The sequence below is a fragment of the Nothoprocta perdicaria genome, unplaced genomic scaffold, assembly GCF_003342845.1.
Source record: "Nothoprocta perdicaria isolate Ctin4 unplaced genomic scaffold, notPer1 scaffold_132, whole genome shotgun sequence".
In the NCBI taxonomy this organism is placed as follows: Eukaryota; Metazoa; Chordata; class Aves; order Tinamiformes; family Tinamidae; genus Nothoprocta; species Nothoprocta perdicaria.
In genome coordinates, this window is record NW_020454450.1 from 2,045,256 (window position 1) to 2,054,156 (window position 8,901).

Consider the following 8,901-nt stretch of genomic DNA (forward strand, 5'->3'; position numbering starts at 1 on the left):
GGAACAATCTTTAAAACTTGACAGTCTGGAAACCAATGAAAGGCCTCTGGTTGGCTCAAAAAAAAAAAAAAAAAAAGAGCTTCTAAGTGCTCAGCCAAAATTTGAATTACTACAGTTCATGATCCCACCATGATCATTAGAATCTTTCAGTACAGATCTCCCACAAACCACCCAGGAGACCCTTSTTCACCACCATGGTCCCGTGGAGCATCAGGGATCAGTTCCAGCCAGAAATGAGCTCCAACCACCATAAAGGAGATAAAGGTCTAAGTGTGGCTGTGTGCTTCACTTCATAGATGCTCGAGTGRTGAGAGTTGCAGTTCAGCCACTCCATGGCTCTGCCGAGCCCTCCAGCAGGTCTTTCCTTGTGGGCAAAGCAGTCAGAGGAGTGCTCGGGCCAGCAACTTTTAACTATCATTGCAACAAAACTCCGATCATTCCTCCTTAATCCAGGCTGCTTCTTCGCCCAGGCTCCCAAGGAATACTAGAGGGGCAAGGAGCGCTTTGCAGGCACAGGGGAAGACATTGGATCCTGGTGAGCTGACAGGAGGAATGTGACCCAGCCAGCAGCGTCAGAGGCAATTGCAGACCCACAGCCTGGAACGCGCTGGTTTCATCCTTGCCGATAAGCAGCCCCATCTCTTTGCATCCCGGTGCAGGTGTGCGTAACCTGATACAGCAGCACACTGCAAATCACTGCTTTTCTTTAGTAACACTCTGGTGTTCCTATGGCCCCTATGGCACAGCATGCCAAATCCTCCCCGTTTCAATTACAGAGGCTCCAGCCTTATTAGCTCCAGATGAGTTGGAAGAAGAGTGCTCCCTTGTTGCCAGCGATGAGAGATGCACACTGAAAACTGAAGGCTGCCAGGAGGCAGGCACAAGAACAGGCTCTCGCCTAGGAGGTACCTTTTTCTCCTCCCAACGCCATGCATCTCAAACCAGCACTTCACATGGGACACATTTGTGTGTGCAGCCTGTATACAGCCAAAACCACAAGYGTGAAGAGCTGACTTTTCATCAGGTTCACAAACCTACCTGTGAATACCAGAGGGGTACTGTTACCTCAAGTTTCTGCTCTGGACYGGAGGTGCATTGTGTTAACACCTCTACAGTTACATCCAAAGGAACTGCCTGCTCTACCAACCATGCATAAGGAGCAGGGAATTAGGCAAACAACAAAAAACTCTGTTTTGTGAGTGTGAAACAAAGATCTCCCTCAATTGTGTTTTATTTCCTAGGTGGAAGTCACAAGAAAAGTCACTCAGATTCTCAATGCACCTTTCTGMTGGAACCACTAGTGCAAATACAATTCATGCTCCGTTACGTTAACAACACTCCTGTGAAAGCCAGTATTCCTTCCCACCTGGGTGTAGCAGTGCAGGATTACTCCCAGAAAAATGGAAGAGGTGATGTGAACTATTAGCACAATAAGAGTGTTAAATTTGTTTTCAGATTATCTACTCCTCTGGTTTAGCATTATCATAACAGTATATTTACTGTGAAGCTACTGGTAAATTCGAGAGGCAGCAGGAAGTCACAGTGTTTCACTGAGCAGCTCAGGTTTCTCAAAAAATCTCATGAGTCTGGAAAAAGCAGTCAGATAGGTCTGACCTCTTAAATAGTTCACTGGGACCTTGACTGCCCATGGCCAGGCATCTCTTTGCACCGAAGATCCCATGCCAGCATCCCCATCCTGCTCTCAACAGTCTTTAATCCACTCATCTCATTTCCAGTGTCTCCACTTTCTTGCCAAAGGTAAGCCCAGACTCACCAAGAGTCACTCGAAGCACCAGACAAGAGGATCCAACTCATGACACATAGGTCTCCATTTTACGGCCATCAATCCTGTTCCTCCACCACTGGAGGACAGCCTTAACACTAATGAAGTTAAGGAGGCTTTAAATTAGAYCTGGAAGCTGGTCTTCATTGACTTGGCATGAGGGAAGGCCTCATTCCTGTATTTCTGCCTTTTCTTTTTTGATTGGTCCCAGAGAACTGCCATTCCCTTTAAATCATTTTCACACATCCATCTAGGAGGAGGTTTTCTGGAAAAACTGACATAATTCAGAGAGTTACTACCTCATTTGCAGAGSCTCACAGCCCAACATGAATCTTAGAGGCACATAGTCTCACCTGCACATCTCCAGAGGACTCTGCAGGCTGTGACAGACTCATTAAGCAGTGAGAAAGCACCTCATCTCTCCCCAAGCCCAACATCAGCATTGGAAAGAYGACTTCAGCAGACAGCAACAGCAAGACTGCAGCAAAGGCATGCACTGTCACATCAGGCAAGAGTAAGAATGGTTTGGGTTTAAGGAAATCAATCCTCCACTGCAAGGCTGAAAAAAGGAAGGCTGGAAAAGGGAACAGCAACACTATGAGTCTTGGATTCAGCTTGGCTCTCGCATGTCCTCTGCGGCACTCTGAGTAGAGGAGTCCTGAAGCCACACAAGGGCACATCATTGGTGGTGACCTGGGGCTGGTAATTAAAGCCTTCCCACCAGGCTTATGGAAATTTGTAAGAGATATCTGCTTTTATTTGAGCTCTCTCAGCTCTCATTAGTGACAGGATGAGAAACAGGCACGTTGAAGGTACCGTTTGCCTGACGTACACTGATGGCTCTTTAGGARGGGACAGACCATGTCAGCGCAACCTCGCTGGTGGCTCTGCCCCATCCTCCCCATTCACACAAGGCTTCATATTAATGGGAGCCCATGCTTAGCCTTAAGCAGTTCATGTTATTACTGAAGGGAGCTTCAAGTTATCAGCTGCAGCTTGCACTAATGTGTTAGGTGTAATTTGTTCCTTATGGAGAACATATTTTCTAGATCTGCTTCGCATAGGCAAAGCCTGATACCTTTTCCCTCCAGCCTTGGAAAGGTAAAGGGAAAACCAGTTTCTAAAACATGTTGCACCCCTTGCTTCCTTGCACACAGGTACAGGCAAGAGGTGATCTGCTTAGATCTCTCCCCTTTCATCTGCCAGCTGTGGCAAGCTCTTGAAAACGGTACTCAGCTCTTATCTCTTCAGCATCATTCAGCACCCACCTGAGCAGCASAGGGAATACTGTGTCATGATCTGCCTTTCCTTACCATTTAATATCATCATCAATGCAGCAGGACTCAGGAGGCACACAGGACCATTTCACAGCAAGAGATAGCACTGAGGAGAAAGCAGGTGGAGRCTGGGTGCTTTTTCCTCTCTATTTTTCACACTACCATCTTCCCCATTGCACTTAAGAGACTAGCTTTCCTTCACTCCTCTCCCACACTCATTTCTCTGTCTGATGACAAACCAAGACTCAGTATGGTTCATAGCAAGGTCGTAACTGGCTGACAGACCTGAAATGATAGCAAACATTTGCTGTAAGACAGGCAAAGCTGGTGGGTTCAGACTACAGCAGCAGTCTTTTTCCCGCTCCCCCACAGAGGGGACAAAACACAGCTTTTTCCTAGATACTCCTAGTTGAGGATAAAATTGGTGACATTTTTCCCTCTCCCTGCTTGCTTGTTCAGAGAGAATGGGGAGTTAGGAAGTGATAACTAGAGACAGGTTTACTCAATTGCATTCTTATTTCTTATGGAAAGACTCTTACCAAAAAGGCAYGTTAAACAGCAAAGTCAGTAGGTTTCCTTTAAGGATGAATTAAGAGTGCCTCACCTCTATTTGAAGGCCAAACACAACAATACTGAAAGAATGAGCTATAACTTCTGCAAAGCAAGCATTAAAATGTAGAGACAGAGGTACCCCACAGAGCTCCCCAACACATGGATGCAGGCAGCAGGGTCTGAACTGCACTGATGACATCCAATTTTGTTTTTCAAACAGCTCATCTAATCTGTCCCTCACCGCTGGACTCTCTGCAGTTATTGGCCCTCAGTTTCCCCAAGTCAGTTCACGCAGCCTCCACTTCACTCTCACAGATCTCGGCATACAAGTGATGAGGAGAGTTGTGGCCCTGGGCTGTCACTGYAGCAGCTGCTGATACTACCCAGCAAGCCAAGCCTGAGCACTATTTGCAGAGCTCGGTTTGCCTGATGCATCTTCCCTGATCCTTATGAGCTGGCCCTGTCRAGCAACACACCCCACAAAACACACACACACATATTCTTAGAGAGCTTCTAGCTGATACTCAAGCTCAGGATAAGGCTTAGTTTTCACCTGTCAAAGCTAGGGAAGCAGGAGTCACTGACCTCTTTATCTAGGACATGGCCTGGGATCCTAGTGGAGCTCAAATTGCCATGTCAACCCTTTGTAAGAACATCATGGCATGCTTGCACTGCTATCAAGTGGGCTTTTAGCAACTGAGATAGAGCAGTGGCCCACAAACATGGCTTGAAATCCCTCCAGAACCAAAGTCAGAGGGACCAGCAAAGGCAAGCTGGGATCCAGACAGGCCAATATATATTTAATCAGCTAATATCAACAAAAAGAGCCATAACTCCTTCAAAGGACAACCCTCCCCAAATATTTTGTCTTGAAGATTCACATTGCTAACTAATTTCAGCATCAAGAAAGATGAAGGCAAAGTCTAATTTTGGGATAACATCAGCCCTTCAGGATCAGTCTTTTAAAATTCCTACRATAACAGCAGCAATCCAACATAACTCACACTGATAGAAGCCCAGCTTTCTCAATGGCTGGACGCTGGGCAAAAAATAGCAAATGCATAAAGCAAGCAATCAAGGCAGAGTTTATTTTAATAAACTCTCACAAGTTAAATAATCTCAGTTCTGATTAGCACTGGAGATAAAAATGTAAATATTTACCAGAGCATCTTCAATATCCTCATAGAGTCAAAAGGCCAATTTTGATACGCACCGTGTCAGTACTACTCACTACTGCAAACTTTGAACTTCCAGCACTCAGACAGCTGCAAAATTATGCAAGGAGCTTAAATATAATTATACTCATTAAAAAGTCAAGATGTTAGGGTTTTATTTGCTTTCTGTTCCAAGTCTAAGACTTCTAAGCTTTTTCTCACCACCCATGCAAGGATCACATCTCCTTTAACAAAAGCTGAGATTCTCAGCTATTCATGTAGCCCTAGGAGATAGCTTTTAACAAAACAGAAAAATAGCATGTATCACAATGCCTGAAGGAAATGAGACATGTGAGAAATGCTGTAAATTCCTTGCCAGCTTCAGGATAGCTGCTTTTGATTCCTCTTCCCTTCAGCAACCTTTCATTCCAGCCCCACATATTTATACAACAGCCTGTCGGTCTCTTGCCTTTCAACTCCATGAAGTTAGTACAGGTGAGAACAAACTATTCATATTCAGATCACAAACATAAATATCACTCACCTGATTTCCCCAAAAGTTTTAGGCAGATATCTCAAGTCTGTATTCTGTACAGTGCTAGCACACAGTACATCAGGCTCTGCCCGATTATTAGGCATCTTATTCAAGGAGGCTTRAAGCTAGTCTTAATTAACAAAAGCACTATGAATGGGTTAGATCCTGTCTTACCCCTAGTAATAGGATTACATCTACAAGACCCTCCCATGGGCACAGTGCCTAAAGTGCATCTACTCTTAGGGTGGAAGAAATTTGGGATGGGATGAGGAAAGCAGCCTCCTCCAACACTTATCTGTTAGGGCTTTCTGCTGTGTTCACAGCTTTCCTTCAAAACACAACTTGCAGTTTGATTCTCCACAGCTGGAGCAATAGTTAATTACCACAGATGCCTTTTGGTTCATGCATCCAAATTCACACTCCAGACCYCCCAGGATGGAAAGCTTCTGAGCCTCTGCTGTTGCTGCCAGGACTAGATTATTGCTGGACACAGACCATACATKGTGCTAGTGAAGGGAATGACAGCACAGTTATGCACTCACTCCCCATCGCTTATTCCACCCTTCTTCCTAAAGAGCGCTATAGCCTGGGTCCAAGGGGTCTATCCAGGAGAGAGAGATGGGCACAGGGAAACATCATCATAGCTTGGAGCTGGATTGGGTCACTTGTGCTGAACTTAAGTGAGGTACTAGAATGCACAGGGGTGAAAGATAGGCGTGTTCAAGACCATGAAGGCTCTCAGCAGGGCCCTCAGGGATCTGACATCACTTACRAATTCGAGTTGACCACTCACCGTTTGAAAACCTCCCAGAAGGATTTGGATCTGTCTGCTGATGGAGAGAATGGGGCTCTTGGGGCTCAAGAAATCATSAAAGGCATGTGTCATGGAGCAACATACAGCAATAGAGACACCCTGAGGGGAGCAAAGCAGCATTTGATTGCTTCATGAAGACTGGCAGAWGCAAAGGCCTGAATGAAGGGAAGGAGGGAGACTTTCTTGCACTCCAGTCAGTGAGAAATGCAGCTGAGAACCTCTCCTAGAGGCAGGGTCAGGCTAACCTGACAGTGAGAGCACATGCAGTTACAGTCATAATTCATGCAGTAACAACCAAGCACATGCTGTTCGTTCCAGGCAGGAGATGCCTCTTCAATTTCCAAGCCTTCCTTCAATCTGATGGGAAACAGGTGCTGGGACATATGCAATGGGACAAATGGGTGAAGTCAGCAGATGAAAAGATGACATCCCACTGCAGCCCTGTCTGGGATGGTGGCCCAGTCTTTCCTGAGCAGAAATGAGCTCCCCACTCCAAGGCCCAGAGATTCACACCTTCCCCAGGCAAGAATCACGTTTAGACAGCAGTTAATCCTCTAGCTGGCACAGTGCTTATTGAGCAGTGAGCACTGTGAGCCATGGAGCACTCCTGCTTGCCCATTTCAACACCAAGCCAGGTCCATCATGGAAATGACGTAGACCTCCTCYTGGTAGAGCTTGGGCCTCCATCTGCTCCTCCAAAACACTCAGCATCCTTAAACGCCGTTTCCTACTCCTTGTGCCTCCAACGGAGGGCAATTTCTTGCTTTTCAGGGCATGGGGCCATAGTGATGCATGGGAGTTTCAGCACGGTACAGGTCTTCTCCACATGCATTTTAGCACCTCTCAACATGCCCTTGCCAAGGACCTGTACTGAGGAACTTGCAATGCAGAGAGTAGAACTTAAGTCTGTTAGATCAGATGTGATTCCTAATAAGTCTRTAACATCAACATCAGCTTGTTGGGATGAAAGAGGTAAAAATTTACCTAACATTTAAGGGGAGAGACAGCAATATATGTCTTTCTTGTGAAACTTCCATCACCTCTTCAAGCACCACCTGCAAAGACAAGGGTTGGCAGAGTTTAAAGGAACAAGRAGGAATAAAAATCTCTTGCTGACATGCTTAATACACCAAAAAAGAGACCTCCACAGCCTTCTTTTAGAAAAAAAATCTGTTTCAAGTTAAGATTATCTCATTTTAATGCACACAGAATATTTGACACTCTCTGAACAGGCCAGGCATGAGGAGTTCACACAGTCACTGCTAAAAATGGTGTTTTTTACTGTCAGAAATCTTGAGCCGAGAAACATACATCTGAGCCAAGTAGGATTTTTGACCTGCTTTGTTGTTGGACCACTTCCCACTTAAAGTCTTAGGCCRAGTTTTCCCAGCAGGCCAACCATTTGATTTGGCAAACGCACTAGGGCCAGATCTGCCTTTCAAGTAGTGCTGAGCCATTAAAAGAAAATACACAGCTCCACAATACAACAAAACCATCTGCTCTTGAAAGGCAGTTCAGAGAGACAATAAGTCTTCTAATGTTGGGAAGAACTAGCAAGCTTTTCCTTCCCTTGTAGGCAACATAAGGAAGGCAAAGTCTCAGCAAATAGCCTGTAACATAGACCCTCAAGAATAAACAGAGGTGGGCTGGAAATCTGCCTCTGGACTGGGCCCTCAAACAAYAGGGCCCTAATGGAACTGGAAGAACAAATGTTAATGTTCTGCCATATGAGAATCCTTGAAGAAAGTAAAACATTGCCCTCAACAAACGGACATCTCCAAGTCCTGCTCCTGAGGCAGGGGGACAATGCCTCTCTCAACCTAAAATACCATCTTAGGACCCATGGTTTCCTTGGATGAAGCAAGCAATTGCCTAGGGCTTCCCACTGCCACATCACAGCCCTGGTRCTATCACAGTCCCAGTGTCTGCTTTATCATGCCAGAGTGTAAGTGAAAGGTGACGGTGAAAGTAGTTACGCATTTACTCCCCTTATCCAAGTTGTGCTCCTCTCCATGAACCAAAAATTCGAAACGAGCGAGGATCTACTCAGTCATGATGATGGCAACGAAACTTCCATCAGCTTGGGTGAAAACAGAGTCTGGACAATGGCTCACAGGCACCTGCTCCTCTGGCCCARGAGAGTGAACAAGCTGAGAACATCCTCAGGGAGAGGCGAAGATGAGATCTTGGCCTGTTCTTCACTTCCTCATCATGTTAATGATCCAGCCTGCTTTAACAGGCCTGCTGCGGTTCAGTTTCCCTCAGTATACCAATATTCAGCAGAGGCAACCAGTTCTGCCACAAGATCCTGGCATCCCAAGAGATGCTTCCACCATCATGCCCACTCCGGTGCTGAAAAAGAAAAGACCCTTTTGTGATGGAGGCCCTTTTGTAAAAGATGACATATAAAAGATTGCTGGTGTGCCTTCTCCTTCTGGGATGCAACACTATGTTGTCAGGACCAATGGATTCTCYTGGCCAGAGAATCAGGAGAGCTTGTGAGGAGAGTGCCCCAAAGGGTCTGAACCTTCAGCAGGATCTGAACCCATGTCCTGGGGAGAGACTTCTGCATGCATCACTGTAGCGACAACGTTCACTACAGTTGAGCACTGGGCAGATGCTTCTCCTGGATGTAACCACCGCTCCCAGAGGGATGTTAGCAAGGCAAGCGTTTAGCAATTGCAAGGGAAATAAGCAGCAGCAGGCTCAGCTTGGCGAGATGGTGTTGGGCTGTCCCCTCCCTGGTACAGGCTTAAGCAAACTGTGAGCCCTGTTTAAATAACACA

The 8,901-nt window shown here is 46.0% G+C and overlaps 2 long non-coding RNA genes across 2 annotated transcripts; both read right to left on the minus strand.

The window, feature by feature from the left end:
- Positions 1–719: 719 nt before the first annotated feature.
- Positions 720–2,346, minus strand: LOC112942768. Its single transcript, XR_003248454.1, has 2 exons — positions 2,137–2,346; positions 720–2,057 (listed from the first exon to the last, which is right to left on the minus strand). It is a non-coding gene; the product is annotated as an uncharacterized LOC112942768 (long non-coding RNA).
- Positions 2,347–4,920: 2,574 nt separating this feature from the next.
- On the minus strand, positions 4,921–8,086 carry LOC112942767. The gene is made up of 2 exons (XR_003248453.1): positions 7,100–8,086; positions 4,921–6,993 (listed from the first exon to the last, which is right to left on the minus strand). It is a non-coding gene; the product is annotated as an uncharacterized LOC112942767 (long non-coding RNA).
- Between the last annotated feature and the right edge of the window lie 815 nt (positions 8,087–8,901).